The following is a 21,983-nucleotide window of genomic DNA, read 5'->3' as shown; positions in this document are numbered from 1 at the left end:
ATATAGTTGCATCACTGTAAATTCCCACAACATATTCTTGTCAAAACATGTCAGTGTGCTGATGCCCCTGCAAGTTATAAGTTTGTTTGTATCGTCCTTGTTCCTGTGTGTGTGTGTGTGTGTGTGTGTGTGTGTGTGTGTGTGTGTGTGTGTGTGTGTGTGAGAGAGAGAGAGAGAAAAAGAGTTCTGGCCTTGGCCAGATAAACATTAATCAAGCCTCACCATATGGTGTCCACATTGAACAAATTCCCCTGAGAGGCAGGGTGCCTTACCCTGGAAAGAGGGCACACGTGTACAGGTGAGAGCAGAAGTGTCCAGACACACAAACACCTGCAGCTTTGTGTCCATCTGAAATGTAGTTTCATTCAGTTTCTGTCTTTTCTGGGAATAAAACGCTGACTGAGATTATGACGGGAAAATACTGTCATGCTGTGTTACTTTCCGCAGGCTTGAACATACCGTGGAAAAGCCTGAGTTACGTTTGGCCTTTTTTTAGAATATGTATCACACTAACAGCCAGTACCAGGCCCATTTTGTGTTCGTTACACATCACCTTCTCTATAGCCAGCTGTATCAGTTCGATTTCTATGCAGATTTTGGTTTTTTGCTGCTGTGATCACCTTGGTTTCCTGCCTCAGACATGTGAAGTGGACAAGAGACTCTAATTCGCTCATATGTGTAAATATGACTTCTTGTTAGCTGCATCACAACTGGCAGGCTGCCATCTAATAAATGAAGACTTAAACATGCTCAGCCCTTGGCTGCTGGTAAAGAAATTAATGGAACTGGACAATGCAACACGATATCACCAAGGTGTGAAAAATTCAAGGGCTCCAAATCTCTACCAAAAGGTTTGAGTGCTTGTAAAAGTGTCCAGAGAGAAAGAAATAATTTCTGAAATAATCTGCAAATGTGCTCGTAATATTTCTTTATTCTGATAGGCTTCTGATTCAGAGTTTGTGAATTCAGGAATCTTTCATCAATGACAGTGAAGAGCATGGAGAGGTAAGTGTCTTGTTATTTGCATTCCTTAAATGGCATAAGCGAAGGGACCCGCGTGTGTGTTTGTGTGTGTGTGTGAGACAAAGAAAGAGAGAGAGAGAGAGCACAGCATCCTCCACCATGATGTTGAGAGCCAATGGAAAGATCCATCCATTTTCTATAGTACTCATCCATTAAGGCCACAGGGGATGCTGGAGCCTATGCCAGCTGACATTGGGTGAGAGGCAGGGTTCACCCTGGACTGGTCGCCAGTCCGTCGCAGGGCCATCAGGAGCAATTAGGGGCTCAGTGTCTTGCTCAAGGATACTTGGACATGGTCACCGGGGGAAGTGAGAATCGAACCAACAACCCCTGGTTGCTAGACGGTGACTCTACCACTGAGTCGTGGCGCCCCTCCAATGGAAAAACTGTAAACTAAACAGTTTTATAAAACGCACACATCTGTTTGTTCACACTCCAACAGTAACACACATTTTCATACTTGAGATAGGTTGCCTCTGTTGGAATGTTAAGCTGAAAATTGAATTTGGTGATGCTATGGGACTGGTTTATTTAGGATTTACTGGAAAACAAGGAGGATTTGAGTTGTTAAGGGACTCGTGTTTGTGTGTGTGTGTGTGTGTGTGTGTGTGTGTGTGTGTGTGTTTGATGGTCTTTAGTTTCAGCAAATGTTTTGGACTGCTCAGGGTAACACACACACACACACACACACACACACACACACACACAAAAGGATGGACCACCATTACAACCATGATTACCTTTACATAAGACACATTTCAGTAAATGTAGATAATAAAGTGTGAATTTTTGAGTAGGTGAGCCTTTAAATTGACTCATTTCACTACTTAAAATAAACGCAAAAAGTCGCTATGTGGTCTTTCTGTTTGTTCCTGTCGGATTGAAATCACGACCCTGAGCACTACAGGCTCTGCTCCGCCTCCTCAAGCTTGTCTAATAATAAGAAAAAAAAAATCAGCACATGAGCAGCAGAATATGCAGAAGCAAGATTTCAATATTGTTTGTAACTGATACTACCAGCGCTAAGAATGCATGTGCTTGTGAGTATTTGCGCGTGGGGTGGTGATTGCATACACCTGCAATGATTATCAGTGCAAATAGCTGACAGTCAGCTGCTGGAGAAAGATGATAAGACTCTCATTCTTCCAGTTTCTTTCTGCCTTCATATTTTATCCCCCCCCCCCCCGCGCTTATTCCTTTCACAGTTTCTGTTGTTGCGCAAACACAACAGCCGCGTGGTACCTTCTCTCAGATGATAACACTGAATAACACAGTACATCATCTGATAAAAATGTATACCTCTGCACAGGCCTTGGTGGTTATTGGTAAAGTTTTTACAACAAGATAGTATCACACTCAAATCCAGAACTCCCACAGCAGGATGGGATTCTGCCTAATGATCGGTTTTATGTTGAAAACTGTGCAGCAACTGCAGCAGCTCTGCCATGCCTATGAATACACAAAACAACCTTCAGGCTACTGAGCAGTATATTGTACTGTAAAGGCGATACAGTTGCTAACGAGCTTACGGAACACGAGTTTCTCTGCGTTTAAATGAATAATATTTTGATGAAATTTGCAATCTGTGGGACTGAGAGGAAAAAAAAGACAATATAAATCTGCCTGATGGAGCTGCAAGCTGTCTAAGACACCCAACATCCATTCTTCGCCCCTTCCCGACTACAGTAAAGTACTCTTGAGTGGGCCTGGTGCAGTGCCGCAGGCTCCCTGGAGAAACGCAACATCCATCCGTCTGCTGCGTCTTCTGGTTTCTGGAGTTTCTCACACTTGTTTGTCAGCAGAGAAACAAAGACCCCCCCCCCCCCCCCATGCAAGCATTTTGAAATGCAACGTATTTCAGGCTCTCTTTTTTTTCCACAGTCATCAATAGAAAAAGTTATTTCAGACAAGAACATAACATTGATGGCAGACCACCACACCTTTTGCTGATAAATCCCAGGATGTCCAAACACTCTGGACTCTGACTGGTCTTTCTGGCCATGAGGAATTAGTTCTAGTCTTTGTTGGCTGCTTTCCTCTCAAATGAAAAGTACATTTTTCCCCTTTAGAACATTTTCCCCTTTAGCTACCTTTAGAACAAGGTAGCCAGTGAAAACACACAGAAGTGAGAGACGGCCAACCACCAGTGAAGCTTCATATGAATCCTTCTCGTCGCATGGCAGAATCCACATTAATCAAGGTTTCGTGGACATCGTGAACCACTCAGTTTGGTGGAAACTGGGTCTTCAAAAGGAATGTCAGACCCCAAGAAGTTTGAGTAGTCCAGAGCACCAACGGTTCCTTCCTCCAAAAGCTTCACACTCATCCAGGAAATGGTTGAGGAAGATGTAGGAAATATTCTCCCAGCCAGCGGCCATGCACGCCAGTCCAGCATCCTAGAAAGCTTTGTTCACAGGGGCAAATTCAGCGTGACACAGCAGACACCCCGACAGCTTGGCTGGTAAACTGATCAATTGATCGATTTCATTTGCAGCAGATTGAGGCGTAGTAGAGAGTGATCAGCAGCATCTGCCCGAGGTCTTTATGGCCCTGAGAGTGGTCCCTGTCTGACTCGGAGATGTTTTCACACAGCTGTTGCAGAAAATTGCAAAGGTCTGCCCATCAGTCTTGGGAACGTTGACAATTTTATAGAACAGCTGCCTCTAGATAAGAGATGAGTCAGATACTCGAATGAAACAGGTCTCCAGTCTGGATATTGCGGGTGTGACGTGGCTGAGTATTAAACGAGTAAAAATACCAGCACAGACCACATACCAGCAACTTGTCGTATATGAAATATACTATACTATGAAATATAATATATAATATATTGAAAAGAAAAAATTAAAATAAAAATGTACAAAAACAGTTACATTCATATTTACAGTCATATTTTTGTATGTTCTTGGGAAGGTGCACTGATAGTTAAGTTATTATCCAGCACATCCATGTCAGCTCGCACTTGATGGCAGGTTTCCCAGTGGTGTCATGGCAAACTCTGGTGTGTGTGTGGATACCATGGCTGCTCTGGACATGTAGGCAAAGAGAGGCCAGTGGGAGAAATGACTATAGTACAAGTGAGCCAAGACACTAGGAGCAATGGTCAAGCTGCTGAGTTTGACTGTTTGAATTATGCAGTTTAATATCTTCACATAACTTAGCATTTGACTTTGCTTTTGATTCGGCTCCCAAGGAAGATACCCAAGATTCCCCTCAAACAAAAGCCAAGATTATGATAAAATTACTGAGATTTTTAAGATTTTCTCTTGTTTTTTTTTTTGAGTTGATGCAGATCTTTATATATATATATATATTTTTTTTTAAACTATATTTACATTCATTTTAACTACCTGTATTTTATTCATATTAAGGTGCACCTTGGTCTCCAACTTGTTTTCTCAAATCTTATGTTTTGTTTCCATAGAGCACTTTCATTTCAGGATGTCTGAGATGTGGTAAATAAAATAAAAATGGATTAGTTGTTCTAAGTTCTAATTTTACATCATCTTTTGGTTTTCGTTCTTAGTTCTACACTGATGTTATTGCTAAATGTTCAAAAGCAGTTTTCCAGCTGAGCTGACATCATCTTTTGTTTGTTTGCTCCTATTTCCAGGCTAACATTATCTTTGGGTGTTGGTTATTAGTTCGTAGCCAATGTCAGCTTTTTCTAAGTTGAAAGCAAAAATAATTTTTGGACATCAATTCTTTTGATATTTTTGTGTTAATGCTTAGTCCTCATTAAACCTTGTATGTTGGTGTTCGCTCCCTGTGGCTCACAGATATTTTGACCGTGAGAATCCTGGTTTACATGTCTGAGCTAATCAACCCTCAACTGATATTCAGAGAAAAAGCCTCTCAGCCAACTTAAATTTGCCATCTCTTTCCACCTCTGCTGATGTGTAGAGCTGCAACCTCCCGTCATACAATCCATGGCCAACTTATCAGCCTCCCCCCAGTGTCCTGCAGTGGTGTACATGTCTACTGCTTATTGAATGAGGCCACCATTCACAATTAATTGCTTTGGCATCTCATAATCGTGTTTGGAAGCGAAATGCTGAGCCACCTTTAAATAATTTGTCTCTGATGATTAATCTTCCTGTAACTCCAGGTTTTGGACTGTTTTCTGTAAATTGCAAAATGTGATGGATTCCTTGATGGATGCTTTAGTGAAGTGGTGGAGAGCAGCGTCCAACTGTTTGTGCTGGACGAGTTGGTCTCCTCAGGCTAACTTTTTCTAGTTTTCCAACTCATCAGGGAAGGGAAGGTGAGCCAGCTCCTTTACAGAAGCATTCTAGAGTTCTGTGGTTGCTAAGAACCTCCCATGACAGATCTCCAGCCCTCTCAAAAGACTGTCCTTTGATAAGACTGCAGTTGATCATTTAAATGTTGTTGGCAATCAATGGTCTGTCAACAGGCCTATGTCACCCAACAACTGAAGACAGGAATAACATCTCTGAGAAGGGATATGGCTCTTCAGGTTGGCTTTTTACGATGGCGGAGGCGGACAGATACCGCTGGACCAAGTCTCTCCGCAACCTGCCAGAAGTCACCTACGACGATGTGGTTCAGATTGTAATGGAATTGTAACCAAGCTCCAAGTGAATTTTTCGTGTGTTGAGGTTACATATACAGTCAATGTAAAGATGCAAATTCATGTGTAGTCATTCATACCAGGCGATGCAAATAACGCATCACAAATGGCGAGAATACACGAAATTCGCACCACGAATGTCGCGGAATTTGTGTCTTTACCCAAGTTGAAAATATTAAACTTGAGCAAGAATTTCGCTATGTCGAGAGAGCCTATCAGCATGTAGACTCTCCTGACGTCACTGACTTCCTGGCGTGCTGTTGAGTCGGAAAATGGAAGACAAGCTCATTGTTGCGGTGTGTGGTCACCAGGAGCTGTATGATACAACAGCGTACAGCTACAGAGACCGGACAAATAAAGAGAATGCTTATCGCTTGAAAATATGTGTCTGCTACTTCATTCCAGCTATCAGTTGTACTTTACTATGGACAAAGTTAGTACTAGCATTAGCCCCAGTTAGCAGAACCGTTCAGGGCTGGTTTTCCCAGCATATTACTTGTCTGACTCACTCACTTAGATTGAACAGTTCATGTTTACGTGTGTTTCTTGTCAGAGGAGTTGTGTCGCAAGAAGTGGAAGGGCGTGAGGGACACCTAGTTGAAGGAAATTAGAAAAGAGAAGGAAAGGAAGAGCAGGTCAGCAGCAGGGCCAGTTAAGAGGTGGAAGTTCTCTGAGGTCCTGTCTTTCCTTGAACCCTTTGTTACACCAAGAGACACCAGTAGTAACATGGGGCGTGTGGTCGAGGAAGACAGGACAGCAGAGTACGAGGACCAGGTATTGACACCAGAGGTTGGTTGACAGGAGAAGAGAGAGAGACACACCCACACACACAAACACACGCAAGGAAAATATTCTTTGTAAAGCTGGATAACTAATTGTTTTTGCTTTTCTGATCTACCATTAGGCTAGAAATTATTATGGCTGGAACTGTATTATGTATCATTACGGTTGTACCGTAAATTCTGGACTATAAGCCGCGACTTTTTTTCTATGCTTCATGCCCCGCGGCTTATACTCCGGTGCGTCTTACATGAGGATTTTACCTTCACCCTGGGGCGTGGCGGGTAGCGGCAGCGGACAGTAATTCCCTATTGTTCCTGATGGTAGCTCCAAGTACCGTACTTAGGGAAATTCCTGGCCAAATGCTATGGTAATTTCTCTAAGTACTGTACTTGGAGCGTCCAGTCCATGCCGCGGTGCAGTGTAAAAAGAGCATCACACGATATTTTCAGTCATTTGTACTCACCCTCAAGATGGAGAGCAGAAGAAGGAATGCTTATGATGCAGCTTTCAAGTTAAAGGCAATCAATCTGGCGGTTAAAGATGAAAATAGAGGCTGGACGCGGCAACATGACGAACTGACCCAATGCAAAAAGACGACAAAAGCTTTCAGAGGTCATAATAGCAGATGGCCCGAACTTGAAAACGCTCTGGAAGACTGGGTCAAAACGCGAGAACGGGCGGCCGAGGTGTTTCCGCCGTGCACCGCGGCTTATTTACCGGTGCGGCTTATACGTGTACAAAGTTGATTTTTTTTCCCTAAAATAAGCATCTGGTGCGCTCTATTGTCTGGAATTTACGGTATTTGTAAAATGCTTTATGTGCTGTAATTGATGCTGAAAGCTAGAATGGTTAGACAATCATGTCTGCTAAACAAAAAGCAGATATGGTGTTTTGATTTCATACAGTGACCAGGAGGGTGAGAGGACCGGGGGAGTGAAAGGGAGAGGGAAATAGAAGAACCCCTCCTGGAGGCTTTGGAAAGGCCGGCTCCACCTCCCCCTCAGAGGACAAGCTTTTCCTCAAAAGCCTGGTTCCTTCCCTGCAAGGGAGAGTCCAGCTCTGAAGTTCTCAATTTGGAACCAGCAGAATAGGTTATCAGGGCAACAGTCTTTACAGGGAACGAACCAGGCCTTACTTCAATATTATTATTATTATTTTTTAAATTTAAACTTTCTCTCTCACACACACACACACACACACACACACACACACACACACACACAGACACACACTCCTGGCCTCCTCTGATTCTGTCCCTGCTTGCTGCCACTGTTCGTCATCCGTCTATGCTCAGGGGCTCCATGCTGATGTTTTTTTTAATGTTAAGAGTATTTTGTGTGTCCTTTTGTTTTGAGTCACTTTGTTGAGAACCATAATTAGTAGTGTTCTTTTAAAAAAAAAATCAAAAAATAAAAGCACTTTATTTCTGTGATTCACTTCATGTTCTTTATTTTTAACTACAGTTGGCACAAAGGAAACAACCTTCCGTGCATTTCCTATGTTGTAAGATATTTAATGTGTTTATATCAAAAGTTCAGGTCAATGTCTGGTTTATATGCTAATTTATCTGCTGTGTACAAATGGTTAATGTTTGATAGCTGCAAAATGTGTTCATACTTCCAGTCTCAATATCTACACTGGATATACTTTAAGACAGCTTATCAGAGTGATGCCTTTTTTAATGTTATTGTGTAGTAATGTAGTACAGACATGCTAAATTAAAGCTGCTACCTCACAATAATAATATATCATGGATATAAATAAAAGCATGTGTATGTTTTTGTCATGATTATTTCTTGTTGCTGTTCCAAAATGCTCTCTCTCTCTCTCTCTCTCTCTCTCTCATTTGTCCTCAATACGTTCTGGAAGTAGTTAAAATATAGATGTGTTTTATTTTGTAGCTTGAACATTCAAGCTTTCCCTGAAGTATTTTCTCCATGTCTAGATTGTGCTGTGTGCAGTTACACCGGTGCAGTTAAATGAATGCTCCTGGTCATGCGCTGCGGAGAGGCATTATGCAATCATGTGGTGGCACTCCTATTTCAGACGTAACACTACAGCTTCACAGGGGTAAAATGCATGTCAACACCTCTGTCGTGCACCAGTCAACTTCAATCATGGCACCGACCAAGGACACAGGTCTGTCTGCATCCCTCAGGTCTAGCCAAACATGCTGTATAGTCTACTCAATAATAGTTTTTCAAGTACTTGTATTTATGCATGTGACCAACACTTACCTAAGTATGTATAGAGGTATACTTACAGTATGACTTACATGCTAAAATGCTGATATTCTCTGAAACTTTTGACCTTATTTTTCTCTTTTGTTTCGTTCCAGGGAATTCGCCCGGAACCCACAGACCAACTTGTGTTGAGGAAACCCAAGGCACCTGGACGCAGTCGTGTCAAATCAACACTGTATCAAGCCTATGCAAGTAAGTGCTCTATATTTATCATTTTACTCATCAGGACATAAAATGTACGATTTACAAGCCAAAAACTTTTACAAGTCTGTATTGCCACATATCCTTTTTTTCGGCTATTCGAATACACTTTGGTATATGAGGAAGGACGTGTGCGCCTCCTCTTTTGAACTTGTAGACTGTCTTGTTTTACACACCAGGCACAGACAAACTGACATAGCCTGGTTGCAGATGCCATTCCAGCCTTGCTTGTAAGATGACAACATGGTAAAATGGCTATAATGTGAAAATCTGCAGATTATGTATTATGTTTTCCACCAACACTGATGTTTCTAAAACATTTAATGATTAATGGTTCCTGTTCCTGGTCTTCGTAGGACCCCTTCCTGACCCTTCGGTGCTGGCTGTTGGAGATGAACTGCAACACCTTCGACCTCAACCTGGAATATGCAAGATCGTATGTGACCTGGCTGACCTAACTTTAACTGACTCGAAGTTTCGACCAGTCCCTCCGGATCCGTTCTGTTTTATCAGTGCCCGTCGGAAATATCCAATGAAATCATTAAGCACCCAAAAGTACCCTCGTTCCCACGAATCTCCTTGTTAGGCTATACATTTAAACAACACCTACAATTTGTTTTCAGTTACCTCCAGTTTTATCACATGCAGAGTTTAGAAGTCACCTCTGAATTGGCTTGTTTAATTGAAGAGACTACCCTTCACCCTTCACGTCTAAGGGGCCTTGATAGTCTGACATTAAGGAACAAGTTACCCACAGTGGATTCACAGTGCCTGACAGGGTCATAGGAATGGTCTTGTCCTAGATGTGATATTCTTTGACCCTTCTGATGCATCCCTTCCACCAAGTACCTAAGGTGGGCAATTCTCTGTTTTTTTTTTTTGGTGTCCTCTTTGCTGAACCTTGTGCCTCTTTTAAATGGGGGGATTATGAGGGTGACCCCAACTTCAGAAAGCCTACTGTCGATAAGAAAGCCGTCTTTGTCAGCCATGTATGTATCTCCTGGCTGAAATAGACAAAGGATTCCTGACTGCTGTGCGATTTCTCGGCCTGATATGGAACCAGCTTTGAGATGAAGGGGATAACTCCACATGGGCCAACGCCAATCAGACCTTTGAAGGTCTGATTGGTGTTCTTGTAGTCGGACAATGTTTCAGATTGCGGGGTGACTGAAGACAGTGCCTCAAACCTGACCTGTGCAGTCAAGAATAGCTCGCAGGTTGGGACAGTACTGGGAAAACTTTGATGGGATTGTTGTTTGCACTCGTTCTTTGTCAACCAAGTTGGAGTCATGGCTGATAGGCTCCAACCTCCAACCACACTTACAACAGCATGGTCTTATTGTCAATCAGGTACGCAATGTTTGTTGTCTTTTACTCCTCTCTTCTTTCTTTCATTCATACTGACACTGATGAGATGAGAACTCATTAAGTCTGTTCTGAATAATCCCAAGGTTTAGTTTTTCAATATCCTAGTATAGATGTGTGATCCATCTGTCTCCCACATCAAATTTGATGGTGTCCAGATTTTAAAGTTCTTAAGGTTTGACTTTATCCTACTCACGCATTCACCCTAGTTACACCCGGCAACCTGTCAAAACTTCCAAATGCAACAGACTGCCAGCAGCCACAGTAAGTTCCTCTCCACAATCCCAGCTGTAGTCCAAACTCAGCAGGATGTATCTCTCTCTCGTGTAGGCCATCACTTCTTTGACACAGCCCACCACCATGACGCTGTTTGCACCCTAGGCCAGAGCGTAGGGTGGGCAAGGGTGAATCAAAAGCTTCCACTGAGAACCCGTAGGCCTTCACCATCAAAGCCAACCGACTGTCCGTTAGAACGACCAGACTGGATGCCTTTGCCTGACACACATGCCAGTGAGAAGACACCAGATTCACTGTCATCGATGTTTACAGACTTGTTTGTCTAAGGGTTGCGAAGCCAAACCTCACTGCTAGCTACTACACACTATACTCTCGTGTTCATTAGTCAAGAAGTCACCGACGTCCTTATAAGAAAATAAATCACTGTGTCTAAATTGTGGAGAAAATTCTTTTTACCTCTGTTTCAGGTATATTTCAGGTTTCCTCTGACGTAGTGGAGCAGAGTGAGACTCTTGTTAAATAAGCAGACTCACGGAGCGACAAATAGCATTGTTTGAGGAAAAACGGCGTGAGACTAATCATGGCGGGTTAATTTGTGTGCTTTTTCAGTGGAGCACAGAATTCCACTCAGGTGTGTTCAGACGACTCCACTACCATTCTGATGCTCTCCGAATCTGCAAGAAGGCTAACATTTACCTGTATGAATAACACATCCAGGCACCAGACGCGTGAAGTCCTGTGTATCACTGCAGCTGAGCAGTCTCTCACTTCACCTGTTGGTGTTGAAATGATAACCGGGCAACTGCTGTCATAACGAGGAGCACAATGGAGTAGTTTCACTGTAAACCCAGAAAGAAATATAAGTTACATTTTAAGATAATCGGGTAACTGTTCTGTTTATGGGATAAGTAAACTTGTGAATTGGACATTAATATGCGAATGAAAAATGACCTTCTGTTACTGATGAGCGGTATGACAGTTTATATTACTATTGTTGTGTCTGCAGTGTCACTCCAGTGTGTCAGTGCTGTTCCATCAACACTCAGTCAGAATGTTCATTTCTATGACCTGATCGTCTAAACCGGATTAACCACAGCACCAACCCTTCACATGTTAATCTCAGCTTCAGCTTCTACCTTCATTAAGACCTGCAGACTAAAGTTCCTTAAGTGTTAAACAAAATACATTGAAAGGAACATTTTACTGGCAACCGATCTGTGACCCATCATTTTTTGTTGCCCACCTTTTCTCCTGAGATTGTTGAAGCCTCCAACACCCTGCATTCCTCTCTTCTTCTGGTGGAAAAAGGGAGGCTGGTATTACCTCATCACTGTGCTTGCCGTCGTGTCCGCTGGCAGGTTTCTCTTGAGTTACAGAAGTGTTAAAGTCATTATTAAGTCATTTCACGCTGAAATGAGAACATTTTATGTTCATCTTTACTGTTTAATCATTCAAACATGCCAAATTCTCTTCTTTCTTTCTTTTTTTTAATATTGTTGTAGTCAAACCTCATGTTCTGCACAGTCATGAACTTTTTAATTGGAATATCTCTGAGTTCTCCATTTAGGACGTTCACTCCCAGGGTCCCTGGTACACCAGCTGGTTTAGATATGGTCTCTGCCACGTTGCACTGGCTCGGCTGTGTTACGTTCCTCAGTCAAAATTGTCAAGTAGTTGAGGTTACTCAAATGACTCTCTATCGATTGTACACAACATTATATCAACATTGCACAAGACTTGTTTTTTTCCCCCCAACGTCGCAATACAAATGGAAAGTCTGTGAGCTCTGCTGGTAATAAAACTCACCGCAGACGTGCTCGTGTCAAAGCGTTAGATTGATAGTTGTGTCGAGCTTAAACATTTCTCAAGATTTAAAGACGGACCCAGACACGAGATGCTCACTGTCAATGGAGATGGATTAGTTCAGTCAACAGATTGTTCTCATGTTCATTCTTTGGGTCCTCTCACCCAAGAGCGTGTACGTATCGATCCAGCTTTCATTAAAGGGATCGTGGCCACAAGCATGAAAAAGTTACACAACAAGACCAGTGGACATGCAAAGTTTCAGTCACGTTATCATAAAGAGAACAGCCCAGCATTCCATGATTAGCTTTTTTATTTTCTTGAGTAAAAACTCATTTCACGCCCTCCCCCTTTTTTTCACCACAAACAGCATCCTGCTCAACAGTAATGTGTCACAGCTACTCCAGTGTTCCCCTCTCAGCCAATCAAATGTGAGCTAATGGTCGTCTAGGAGAGGAGGCGCTCAGAAAGGCTTGACATAATTATCAGTTGTGACTGCCCTGCAGAGACCAGAGTAATTAAGAGTTGTGAATGGTTGGTGTGCTCTGTCACTCATAATTCAGGTGTGTGTTGGAAACCCAATGTACAATAACACTTTCATGAGTAGTGAAAACTCTTAGCAACAATTTCAATTTTAATGTGTGCAAGCACCAGGGATGTATTGAATGCAGTTCATCACAAAAATGGATAAATGTATCCATCAAATTAAAAAGGATTGGCAGAAGAAGTATAAGCACTGCCTTTGTAGAAATGAATCCGGCTAAAAACATCCTGCTGTAATGGAATGGATTCCGGTCTAATTACAACCCACACACTCAGGCACACACTAGCAACAGGGTGGCACACATGTACACACTTTGGATGATAAACAAACACACACACACACACACACCTTGTTTGCGTTGAAGTAAACGCAGATGCACAGACTCAATTTTACCAGTACACGAGGAAAAAATGACAATTAAACACGATTAAACGGATACTTGATTCAACAAATTGACTGTTCCTGAAAAGACTGATTCCTGCAAAACACTGCAATCTGATTATAGTCCAGTATTTAAATGTGTTACCAAAAAATATACCAACAATTAATTGAAACTCTTTACACACACATAGATTAGTCTCAAATCATTGACTATATTAAAGGTCCCAAGAAACGTAGAATAAATGTCCCCAGTATTTATCCTATGTGCAGTGTCATTTTTCCTTTTATAACATACATGTGTGACTTGACAATGAAATCCCTGTCTTTTCTCCTCCTGCAAAAAGAAAGAAAAAACAAAACAACTTAACTGCCGACTCACCAGCACTCAGGAGCCTGCAGTAATTTTGCGTGCAAGGTAAATGTTTTTTCATACCCCTTCCTCATCTTCCACGTGAGGCACGGTGGCCCCAAAGACTTTTCCTCATAAACTTAAATTGTTTTGATCGTCATACAACCTCAGCAAAATGATTCATCAAGGTGAGGTTGAGAACGGTGCGCCAAAGTGTTTTGAGAGGCTCGGGCGGAGGGGCAGTCTTAGATGTTTAAATTACATGATAAGAGTTCCTTGTTTACACCAGTTTTGTTCATTAAACTCCTGCTAAAGAGAATAAAATGAATAAAAAGGTTTATAAAAGGGCAGACTAAAGCAGGGGTTGAATTAAATACTCCTCTAAATCAAACCCAATACACAGAGAATTTGATAAGATGTTTAAAAAAGGGGTTGTAAAACGCAGTAACTGCAAATTTAATTGGATTGGAAATAATACATACATGAACTCACATAAAAAGTTTTAAAAAATGCTTATATATTATGCATCAAAAGCCAATTATATTCACACCCTGAATAATAAAACACAGCATTGACAGGTTGGTAAAATTAATATTTGCAGTACATCAAGGGTAATAAAATTCAATACCATAAAATATATAAATAAATTCTAAGACTATTTAACAAAAAAATAATTAATTGTCATCAAAAATTTATTCCAAAGTATTTCTGCAAGGTGATTAAATATTAACACAATTCATTTACAGGTTCAGTCTGGACCCATTAGGTCTCAGAACATCACCATTCAGGACCAAGCGCTGATATTTTAGCTCCGCGTGTTCCGTGAAAAATTCATTTTTCAGCTCTGGCTTTGAGTTTAACAATATAACTTTGGTGTATTTCATAGAAGCAATAATTTCAAATCTTTCCTTCAGTTTATAAGCCAAAACACATTTTCCCCTAACACAGTGATTTGGCCTCTGTAACTGCAGCATATGGCCTGATAAGAAGGAAAACATTTGCAGGTGGACACATTTTGGTCCTTATGCTCCACCATATGTAAAACAATGAAGCGCTAGATCCTGCATATCTGCTGCAATTTGTACATTTTTAAATCCCTGTTGACCTATAAATCTCCTCACAAAGACAATGACTCATTATTGATTATATGTTTTCGTAATAACTTGCTGAAATAGCTTCATTATTCCAGATGCTCAGATCTCGCTTCCTCCTGATTGTTTGCCGAAGGGGATAATTAATGTTCTGTCTAATCTTGCGGCTTTACTAATTTTGTTTGATTTAGCATTCCCACATCGGAGGGATTGGAGAAAATACCTGACAGACACGCTAAGAAGTTGAGTGATTGGCACCTTGAAAAGTCCCCACTAGTTTTTTAAAGACAGGCTCTGGGGATTTCCACCTTCAACGGGCAGCAGAGTGAAGAGGCAGACAGGGTACTATGAGAAAGGAAGAGGGGACAAGAAAGGTTCCTGGGGATGTACGAGGTGAAACCATTCTTCAAGTATAATGTAACAATCCATCCATTTTCTGCTGCTTATCCGAGATCGGGTCGCAGTGGCAGCAGACCGAGCGACGTAATCCAGACGTCCCTCTCACCAGCAGTGCAATCCAGCTCCTCTTCGGGGACTGGAGGTGTCCCCAGGCCAGATGAGATATTTAATCCCTCCGGTGTGTTCTGGGTGCACCACAAGGTCAGCCTATCTTTAAGGTTTCAGCCCAGCTACCACATGGAGAAAACTCATTTCATCCAAAGTTTGCAACAACAGATAGGCACTGGGATGTAAATCAGCTGGTAACTTGAGAAATTCGCCTCCCAATTCAGCTCCTTTCCCACTACAATAGACGTATGTTGTGCTCACAGGAGTGCACGCTACACTTGTTAGTACACTCCTTTTCCTTCTGGTCCCCATGTTTTACTGTACTAACTTTCATCTGACTGCATTTGAACAAGAAGGAACAAAGATAAAGTGATTCAAACACAAAAGGCAGTCATTGTCTGTTGTGTTTGGACGGATCTCACCATGACATCGTCATAGCACAAACACACCGTTTACTCGCTGACTTGCTCAGACATAACTCAGCGATTACAGCTCAATGGAACAAGGCTGCTATATCAGCCACAGCGCAATGATGGGCCAGTGCGCAGACAGAACAATAACAATATCTTCTTCCTTCCTGTTTTCGGCTCGACTCCAACTGCTGTGACCACTGACTGAGCAGACATGTTGAAATGTGTCTGTGCCACGTCTGGAGTAGAATCCTCTCCCCCAGGGGTGATACAGCGAGAAGAGGAGAGTTGCTCTTTTACATTATCCTTGCATTAAACTGGCTCCAAATTGGGCTATATCGCTTCTCTTTTTCTGTCGAGTTTTTTTTTTTTTTTTTTTTTTAATCGAGTGGACTGGAGAGCTGAAATTCCACCGATTGAATTAATCGGAATCAGAAGATCACCGGGCCTGCGCTCGTTTTCCTGCGAGTAGATGCCATTTGAGACTTTACAGATGGTAGCACAAACAATAGGACTGTGGATGAGGAGGACTGATGAAATGAGACACAGGTGAGCACACAAAAAAGAAGGGAAAACAGACAAAGACAGGGAGTAAAGCAGAGAAAGACACAAGGGGGAAGTGATTTCAAAACGAAACCAACTTAAGCATAACATAAAATAAAGGATACAAGGGAGCAATACAAATATTAAAACACCATCACTGAACTGAAAATAATTACATTCTGAATGGGACCGTCACGGTATCTTTGAAATATTTATCCGGAGAGAAAGGAGGGAAAATAAACAGAAAATCCCCTGACTTAAACTTTCAGCTTGACCTTTACAACATTAACACTCAAGGTTTAAAAAGTAGGCAATGCATACAGAAAGCCTAGCCAGAGACATGTTTTACTCCGTTTGATTCATTGCTCCTTTGAGATGGAGTTCACCCCTCAGGGCTTTATCACCTCTCCCCAATGCAGATGGCACTGTAGATCAAGCAAACCGCACCCAATGTTGTTGTTGTTTTTTTGCTTCACCCCTATCTTTTCTTCTCTATTGTTAAAAAAAAAAAACAGAAACAACATCTTTCTGATGTGGTTATTCCCTATACATTCAGCACTTGTCTTTCTTTGAGGAAGCTCCTTCAGAAATACCTGCAGGCGGGACTTAAAAGAAGGTTGAAAAGAGGAAAAAAAATGCCAGGAGAGTCTTACATAACAGACTCAGACAGTATCCAAACAAATCAAAAAGGTATGACTGTTGTGAAGATGACAGTTGTGTTCCCTAAACTGGGAGGGACATTAGAACTGAGATGAGGACACAGGAGACACACTAACACTCGTCTCTCTTGGCCTCCTCTTCGTCCCTCTTGCACACCAATCTTAAAAAGCCCATTTAAACAGTGATAAGCAAAGCATTTGATGCTCAATGTGTCTCTTAAGGGGTCACACAGGAATGGATTTCCTCCTCTGTCCCATCCCACTCCCACAAAATCATTCATGTCCCTCTCACTCCCATCACGGAGTCTTTAATAAGTCTCACATTCTCGAGTGAGAAGATTTTATTTAGCCCAAAAAAGTGATTTATGGCCAAGACATTTGTCGGGTGAGGTCAGAATCACCTTGACCTTTAACTCAAAATTCTAAGCAGTTGGTCTTCGGGTTCAACTAGAAATCACCTCAAGGCGTCCACAAGAATGACTCAAGCTGTGGACGGACACAGAGGCAGAGAGGATGCTCTGTGTGTAATGAGTCATGAGAAACAAACAAACTAGGATAGAAATATGAAATTAAAACAAAGAAATGTTTCAGTAGGACAATGTAATCTATTGAACTCAGTCCAACTTTTCCGCATGCGCAAAGGATTCTTATCAAGCGGTAACTGTCGTGTGTAACAAAATGTAGGTAATCTATCACTGCGGTGAAAGACGACAGAGAGGAAGTTAGCAGACTACAGTGGTTTATTTATTCCAGGTAGACAGGAGAAACTCATCCGCACTTGAAGAGCTCCAAGAATCCTTACGCCACCTACTGGCGTAAAAATGTATCACATAGTGCCCCAAACAGCATTGGTGGTATAAGAGAACAGTTTCTTAGCATCTAGCACTTTTTTAACATACATTCGTTTCATACACCACAGTAACAGTTCTTCAATATTGTGTAAAGCAGCAGAATTATTGCCACTGGGGAGTTTGTGTGTCTCTCAGCAACCAATTGGAATGAAGCTTAGTGTAGGGGCGTGGCACGGGCCAAGGAAGAACCCATTTATTTTTTTGACCAATTTAGGATTATTTGAAAAACTTTTACATGTTTCAGTGAAGGTCTACCGAGAGCAAGTCTTTAAAAAAAATAGAAAGAAAGTCAAGTCAGTTTTATTTGTATTGTATAATCACAACAAAAGTTATCTCATGACACTTCACTAGTAGAGCAGGTCCAGTACCACACTCCTTCAATGAATCTACACCCAACAATTCTCCATGAGCAGCACATCCTGCAACAGCGACAACGAAAACGTAACTTTTAAAAGGCAGGAACGTTGAGCAGATCCAGGCTCAATGGGGACGGTGCTTTGACCGGTTTGATTGAGAACAAACATTGGAAAAAAAAACATTAAAATACAGCAATAATCACACAGCAAATACTTCTTTTAGTATATACAAATACTTGAACGTGGTGAGCTTCCCTGCTTTCAGGAACCATTTGAATTTTTCTCCATAGCACAAACGGTCTAGGAAAAGTCTTTTTGAAAATGCTTGTTAAATGCCATCACTGCCATCAACTTCGGTGTCGGAGGGTTAAGGGTCAAACACTGCTTCGTCATATCCCCCACCAGGCTTTGTCCCTCCTGTCCAGGGACTGAAGCCTTGGCCGTCTGCAGTCACAAGGTTGATTCTTTTAACTTCTATAGCTCAGGTTCGGAAATACATCCAGACATATATAATGCCTCTGTTGTGGATTTGCATACAATAGATGAATGGGCTGTTGGCCTGATTACCCTTGTCATTGTTGTGTCTGAGAGGGGGAGTGTAAGAGCTGCACATCAAGGATGCAGAATCTTCTTTGAGATGTGCGGGTGGATGAATGCAAATGTTTATGTCCTTTTTGCTTTAAATTGCAGATTTCCAGACTTTTTTTTTTTGCACGGGCCGTCTTTGATAATGCCATTTTAGACTGATTCACATCAATGTTGCAAGCCGTTGGTGAAACCGTGCTGTCAGCTTCGGCTGAGACCCGTTGAATGGCAGCCTGTGTTCCATGACAACCCGCCCGACTCTGCCTTTGACTCAAACAGTCCTGACAGAACGCCAAAAATGATCCGGCCAAAGCAGTGTAAACCAACTCTTACAAACAGGGAGCATTCCAGCTGCAAGGGCTGTTTACAGTGGAGTAAATAAAGGAGTGTCAATCATGGCAATCTACCACGGGCAATGCAGATAGTACATGTGAAATGAATGATTTTATCAGAATCCAGAGATCGTAAGTGACTGTTTTCTGGTACACTACTCACTTAAAGGGACCATGCAATGAGAAACACCTCTTTATTGGTTCGCATTTGTATTCGGCTCTATGATGTGACAACTAAACACAGAGTGTAAAATAAGTAAAGCTGGCTTGATCTGGAGTTTTTTGATTCTACAAGCTATGTAGAATTGAAGCCCCTTAACACATCCAAAGGGGCTTCACTGAAATCGTAACCGAATTTGAATCCGACTCTTTCTAGATGCACACTCCGTGAGAGAGTTTTCATTTTAGGCCACCACAGGAGGCGAACTGTGGTCATGGAAAAGTTTGTGATAGTCCTGACACACACTGAGCAGACAAACACACAGAGTGGGCTTTTTGTCGGAGGGGTAAGGAAACCAAACAGCTGTTTCTGACAGAGTTACAAATGTATGCGGGATCATGGCCCGTAGCGCTGTAACTAAGAGCCTTCTGAGCATGTATACATGCCAGCGTATTAAACCATCCAACAACATGATCATATTAAATCATTAAAAAGGCATAGTATGGAGAGGACATAAAAGAAACGTACCCAATGTAAAAGAATGGGAGCTTTGAGGAGAAGTGAAACTGCTGTTGTTGTAAATGTCAACCAGAGGGTAATTCCACTGGTTTCAAAAAGTGAGATCATGTCAAAGTCCATCCATCCATCCATCCATCCATTTTCTTCTGTTTATCCTGTCAACGGCCACAGGGGGGTGGAGCCTATCCCAGCAGCTTTCGGGTGAGAGGCGGAGTTCACCCTGGACAGGTCACCAGTCCATCACAGGACCAACACATAGAGACAGACAACCATTCACACTCACAGTCACACCTACAGTCAATTTAGAGTATCAATCAGCCTCGTCCTCTCTTGATGTCTTTGGACTGTGGGAGGAAGCTGGAGTACCAGAGAGAACCCACACAGGAACAGGAGAACATGGAGACTCCACACAGAAAGATCCTGTGATGGAGCCAGGACTCAAACCCCGAACCTTCTTGCTGTGAGGTGACAGTGCCACAGACCACTGCACCACCATGCCACTGTGGTCTCATTTACTGTAAAAATAAATGATCAAGCAAAGTCTGCTCATCCACACAGCAGTGACCAGCAAACATCTTGAAGGGTTGTGGTTAAGGAAATTAATTTCTCATTCATTTTCACAATTCAACATTTGAGAAAATCCAGAAAAAAATGGCCTTTAATCCGGGAACCAAGTCATCCAGCGAGCAGATGAACATTAAGAACATCTGTTCACTGAAATCAGAGCTGTCACTTAGGACTGTACAATATAAAATAATGTCCCATATTTTCTGTAGCAACTCCCTTATTAGTTGTAACTGAAAATGTTCCATCACATTCACTAATGCATTTACCAGTCATTTAAAACTGAGTGGATAAATACGTGACCCTTTTCAGCCACTAGATGTTTTAATGACACGATTCAAATAGGTCTCCTACCTTCAAGATGATTATTAGATCGCATTGTAAGTACTGTCAAACAAGCTACGGCGTGATTACACTGAAAGATGCCGGATAACAAATGTCCTTTCACTGTCTGAATAATTTGGATGGTGTAAAGCCAAATTAGGGCAGCCTTGTTTGACATCAGCGAAGTTAAAAATAAGTCTGATCTTATTTGTCTTTGGATCGAACAGACTGGGACCATCAGACTAAGAGAGAAGAGAAGGGATATTTTTGTCGCGTGTGTGAGTGTGCGTGTGTGTGTGTGTGTGTGTGTGTGTGAGAATGTGAAGAATGATAATTGTCTGCTGCTGTCTGCTCTCCCACAGCTGTCTCTCAGAAAACACAAAGAGACCGTAAGTCACTAAAGTCCTTAATTCAGCAGTTTGAAACTAGGACATTACGGCGTGTGTGGTGTGGTGTGTGTGTGTGTGTGTGTGTGAGAGAGAGGCAAGGAAAACACAAATGTGCTGCTCTGTGTATGTCTATGTACATCTCAACGCCAATCTGTGTGTGTGTGTGTGTGTGTGTGTGTGTGTGTGTGAGAGTGTGTGTGTGTGTGTGTGTGTGTGTGTGTGTGTGTGTGTGTGTGTGTGTGTGTGTGTGTGTGTGTGTGTGTGCAGTCTAGCCTGGAGCTAAAAAAGAGATAGCTGAGAGCCTTGGAGATGGTGTAGTCTCTCCTGGGAATGATTTAAACCTCCTGTCTTACAACAACCAATACTGATGTTAAGTGTGCGTGTATCCAGATGTGAGTGTGTGGAGAAGAACACATTAAAAGCATGTATCTCGGTGGAAATCTTTATTCTGTGTTTTTAATTTCATGTGTGTGAGTGTCGTCTCCTCCTGCATGCAGCATCCAATCCTCTGCATCACTGTTTGATTTAATGTATTGATGGATGGCAAATTGCTGTGGATGACATGTTGAACTTACACATGTTCAGCCACATGTGAACACTCGAAATGATGTTTTTAATAGGTAATTAAAGGTAAACTAAGCCTTGCTGCATGGTTTCAATGTGATTCCATTTTTGTCTCAAATCGTAAACATCTCCCTTTCTTCCACTAGCTGCCTGCCCCCTGAATACACTATGAAAAAGTCCGGTCCCTGGAGACAACACAGGGTTCACATACGGCAAACAAACACTGAGTGCACAGGATATGCACATAAACATAACAAACCACGTTCCAGCCAATCACCGACAAGACGGTTGGGGATGGGGGGGGGGGGTCAGTTCCACTTTCCATGTCGATGCGTGTTTATGACATTTACAGAAACAAGGCGGAGGGGTGAGCTTGCCCTGTTTTTGTGTGCCATTTACAACAAACGTCAACGCAACAACAACCCTTAATGCACCTTTAATGTGCATTTTGTGTCCAATGCCAGGACTCAGCTGCAGGAAGTCATGTAGTGAACATAGAGATTTGTAGGACCTTCATCAGTGTTCAGTACAGGGATGGGAACCTGAAACCAAATGAAAAAGACTCTCTTATTGATAAGCTCCGATGTTAGAAGTTCTGCTATCTGCTAT

This window comes from Aulostomus chinensis, chromosome 8 (genome assembly GCF_037954235.1).
Source record: "Aulostomus chinensis isolate RoL2024-O1b breed Wild chromosome 8, RoL_Achi_v1.0, whole genome shotgun sequence".
NCBI lineage: Eukaryota > Metazoa > Chordata > Actinopteri > Syngnathiformes > Aulostomidae > Aulostomus > Aulostomus chinensis.
The sequence above is the reverse complement of the archived record's forward strand: the minus strand, read 5'-3'. Positions refer to the sequence as shown.